This window comes from Megalopta genalis, unplaced genomic scaffold (genome assembly GCF_051020955.1).
Source record: "Megalopta genalis isolate 19385.01 unplaced genomic scaffold, iyMegGena1_principal scaffold0052, whole genome shotgun sequence".
Taxonomy (NCBI): Eukaryota; Metazoa; Arthropoda; class Insecta; order Hymenoptera; family Halictidae; genus Megalopta; species Megalopta genalis.
In genome coordinates, this window is record NW_027476121.1 from 142,501 (window position 1) to 147,500 (window position 5,000).

Sequence of the window (5,000 nt, forward strand, 5' to 3'; positions counted from 1 at the left end):
GCGGCCTTGCCGGTGGGTGCGCCCGGCTTGGCTCGCTTTGACTTTTTGGTGACGGTTTGCCAACCGTCACCAGTAGGGTCCTCGACACGCTCGGGTGCCGACTGCACCTTCACGAGTGACGTGTCTCCGACTCGTTCGATTACTTCCACGTTGGGCTCGGTTTTCACCGAGACCGCTCGCGTGGGAGTCACACATCTTTGCAAGATCACACGAGGATTGGCGATATTAATCACCTTCCCGGATCTTGTCTTTCTCACAGACGCGGGGGGACTGACAGCTGCATTTGCAGTTCCCGCGTCTGCGGCGACGGCTTCACTCCGAGTAGGAGCTGGACCCGTCGTCTTTGGACGCTTAGTTTTTTGTTCATTATTTTTATTCAGACCCATAATGTGTCTTGGTCTTTCATCCAGTGCGCTCCCCGGCCACCACCGACCCACACAATTTGGAACCCGCCAAAGGCTGAGTTAGGGCTACGCACCGAATATAGTCTGCTGGCTGGGTCGGTTTCCTTACCCAGCCCGCGTCCTCGCCCAGCAGAACCCACTTGCCCGAAGCGTGTGGTCGTTCCAAGCCGATTGACTGGACCAGGGCTGCTTTTCTCGTCCAGCCGCCCATCTAGCCGAAGCAGAGGCCAAAGGTACGTGTTGGGGACGTCTCACCCGCAGGAGAGGGCCCCCTCAGATCCCAGGATCCTCTTTTCCGACGACAAGGGTCGCCACGCACGGCAAACACGTGGGAGACAGCAGTCGGAGAGGCTGCCTCTTCCTCTCCACCACACTTCGTTCAGTTCGCTGCGTATTTAAGAACACGAGCTATCCAGCGGTACCTTTTTCGTGGAGGCTCAAGTGTGGCTAGGGCACGTTTGCCCCTTGCGGCCTGGGTTGCCCAGGGGATTGATTGCATCCCATGTATTCCTGAGCCCAGCGGAGTGTTGTCTAGTGGCGTGTTCCGCCCACGAAAAACGGTCTGAAAAACCGTTTAACGTAAACTGGGGAACTGATGCCACGAGTGACAACAGTTCCCCAGTCGGAAGTCATACAGCACATACAGTGCTGTACAAAGAACACGCCACAGCCCGTATGCTAAATCAGGGCCTCGCCATTATGCGAGGTACTACATGTACGACGCACTGACGGTCTCTAATGCCTTCATCGCCGATACACCCATCGACTCGGCCGATCAACCCTCCTACGCGAGGGCTAGTTCGGGGGTTATCTCCCGCCCTGGGTGGCCACAGACCGCCACCGCCAGTAGATAGGGACAGATGGGAATCTCGTTAATCCATTCATGCGCGTCACTAATTAGATGACGAGGCATTTGGCTATTTTTTTTTTTTTTATAGAGAGGAAAATCTTTTATAGACACCACGGAATTCTTCGACGTGGTAGTGTGGGATTCCTTATACCCACTAAAAACCTCTCTCTTCTCACGCCTAGATGTTATGGCGGAGGACGGCTTTATTTCCTGGTGCCGAATTTGCGATGTTGGGGCCCAGGTTGCCCATTACAGTGGCCGTGAATCGGGCGATCACCCAACGCCCTCCCTATTACCCGGATGACAGATGTTGTTTGTCATCTTATTCCATCTTGTCCAGTTCGTGTGCGATCCCTGAAGGGCCCTCGTAGTTATTGATCTTAAGAGCCCTTTGAGTCCTAGTGCGGAGATCGATTCAGCCGAGAGCGATGCCCACACGCCGCGCCAGGAGATGGTGACCGACGTCACTCTAACAGCTTCCGCCAAAACTCCAAATTCCTGGGCGACGCGATGCTTTAACAGCGGGGTGTCGTATTTAGCGACTTTCCTCGCATGTGCATCATTAAGCGACGTCGCACCGCTAACGACCTGGCTGTCGATAACCCTGACAGCTCCATCCTTAAAGGCCACCAAATCAGGCTTCTGCAGACCCGACTGCAGGACATAATGCGGATTCTCCCTAACCCTCCACCCACTCTGCCTCAGACCAAATGCTACGATTCGGCATATGGCATCGTGTCTGAGTATTCGACCCCCATGAGTCCGGTGACATCCCTGCACTATGTGTGCCGCCGTCTCCGTTACGGCGCACCCAGCACGACACAACACAGGAGCCCCATTCCCACGACGGCCTCTTGATGTTCTTACTCTGGTGGGCAGGGCGTTAATACGTACATGGTGATATTGCACGTAATCCCTGCCGGGGATCCCCGCAGAACAGGCGTCAACCCAAGAGCTGCTATCGATGACTCTAGCAGCCTCACGCAATTCTCCTCCATCGTTAGACTGATGGAGTAAAGATGCCCAGTATTTGGCACGATCCTCAGGTCGGAAGAGCGCCCGACCTTGGATAGTCAGAGCACTCTCCGCCCGTCGAACCGCTGCCACAACTGCCGGATGTTGGGAGGCATCTCTTGCAGCCGCACAGGAGGACCTCGCCATTGATGTTAACCTGGCGTGCATCATACCCGGTATCGATGTTCGAAACGCGGGGATGCCAAGTCCACCCTCCTTGCAACTGGCGTGGAAATACCCAAGTGGTACATCTTTGGGCAGACGCAACCACCTTCGAACGGCCAGCCGCGTCTGTTTATCTAATGCCTTCAAGATTTTAAGTGGGCATCTTGTCAAAACCAGCTGGTGATAAAAACGCGGAATGAGGAAACAGCGCAAGATCTTGAGGCGCTGTTGAGGCTTGAGTGGCGCCTTGGTGATATTGGCCAACTCTCTGTCTAGCTTGCCCCCAGGTTTTTCAATACCCATTGGCGAGATCTTAATGCCCAGATATCGGAAGCCCTCGGTAGGTCCCAGTTGTTTTATAGACCGACCGTTGACCTCAAATTTGCTGGCGGAGAGTATCTTGTACTTCTTTTCTTTACCAGCGATCTGGATGGACATAGCCAGACATTTATCGGAGTTGAATTCCAACCCGTACTTTCGTGCCTCTTCCTCAGCCGTTCGAAGCATGCCCTGCATTCCTGAAACGGAGGACGCGAACAAGATCAGGTCATCCGCATACGCCAGTATATTGACCCTTTGCTCCCTGATAACATAGCCGACCTCCTCGGGTAACACCCTTATCACCCGGTCCATGACGATCGAGAATAGCAGGGACGACAAGGGATCGCCCTGCCGCACACCCCTCGCTACCCCGATCGGATCCGATGTCTCGCCACGGACCTGAAGCACGGTTCGGCTATTACGGTACGTCGCTGTTATGTACCTCACAAAGAGCTCCGGGAGTCCCAATCCCCTTAGTGCCGATGTTATGGCATGGTGACTAACGCTGTCAAACGCCTTGGCCACATCTAAGGACACAACGTGAAGCTGCTTTAAGCAGCTCCGTGCGTCACGAAGGGCAGTTGATAATACAAGCACGTTCTCAGCACAGCCATCGTGTACTCCTCGTTGCCGCTCATCGATGAGACCGGCTTTTGCCAATCTCACCGCCAAGATTTTATGCAGCTGACGAACGACGACTGAAGCCACACTTATAGGACGGAACTCGGATGGTGTTGAGCTTCCGTCCTTCTTAGGGATAAATACCGTCCTGCTGATGAGGAGCTCAGATGGAAATGCCCCTACCGCAAGGATGACATTATAAAATAAGGTTCTTAGAACTACTGGCACACTCCTCCATTGCCTGCTCGAGATGTTATCGAGACCCGATGCCGAGGAGAGCGGGATCTCATTGGCCTGGATCTCATGGCCACGAACCGGTTCAGCGATCCAATGCAGGTCCTCCCTTTCCTGAACTGGATGAAGGTGTTCAATGGGGACAGAAGGACTGGTGAGCATAGGTGTCCAGTACTCCACCATCTCGCCAACGGTCGGTGTTTGAGCCTGCACCGGGCCATCCAGTACAAGCTTGGCCGCGCGAGACATGTCCTTCCTCCAGAGTTCCTGCATGGCCGCATACTCCCTTCTCCTCAGTCTCCACCTCGGCACGGGCCCGGCAGGTGCAGCTTTAGGTGGCCGGAGCAGTGGTGTTCTCCGCTCCTTTACTTTCGCAGAAGGCGTCGGAAAGACTCGTTGAAGCCATCGACAACAAGCACTCGGTGTTATTGGTTCTCGATTAAGAACCGATCTCGTAAGACTTACGAGTTCCTCCGCTTCATGGGATTTCACCCTTTCGGCCGGATCAATCAGCTTACGGATAGCGTCAATATATTGGCACTGATGTTGCTGTGCCAACGCAGAGTGCTCCTGAACAGGAGTAGGCGAATCCGCCTGTCGATGACTTGTGTCGTGATGTTGAGTGACACTGGAGGCTGAAGGTTGAGACTCAACGGCAGTTCCACGCTCGCGGCATACACCGATCTTCTGTGTAACAAGAGCTTTATACGTCAATTTCTTTCTGAGGCCCTTCAGTCGATCAAGACTGAATTTATTGTCGAAGACCGTCAGTAGATGTTCATTCATAAATTTGACGTTGCCCTGCACACTCGCAAGCGCCTCAGCCGCCGCCACCATCTCAGTCTCTTCCTGAGTCCACCTAACCTTCTTTACGGCCACCTGCACTCGTTGGTTGGCCTCGTCTGGATGAGCTCTCCTCACATGGACCCCTAACCCGATGGAAGTGGGAAAGGATCGCGAACAATGGGGACATGGATGTAGTGCCCCCCGCGACGCAGGATGTTGTGCGTCGTTACTGGACTGGTTGGGATTTCTCGAGGTCGTCGGACAAACATTCCGATCCACTGTGGCCGCTGTCGTAGGGTCGGCGATCCGAGTGGCCCGAGGGCCCGCCGACAATGGGTCACTTGACCCATAATCTTTCTTTTGATTCTTCGGGCCTACGACAATAGAGCCATGGGGGTGGCAACCCCATGACCCATAACATGCCTCCCTCAAAGTGACTAGAGCCGCCGCCACATTAGCGCGAAGGCAGGCCATTTGGGTGGGCTGCACCCTTACAGCGGCTCATTACTGCTAGGCAGCACGTCTTGTCGCACAGGATTTAGCCGCAATGCACTGAATGGACAGGTCCAAACAATACATCACGTTACCGTCGGGAACCACGAGGA

At 54.4% G+C, this 5,000-nt stretch overlaps 1 pseudogene; it reads right to left on the reverse strand.

The window, feature by feature from the left end:
• Positions 1-5,000, reverse strand: part of LOC143261452 (large subunit ribosomal RNA) — a 10,383-nt pseudogene that overhangs the window by 2,672 nt on the left and 2,711 nt on the right.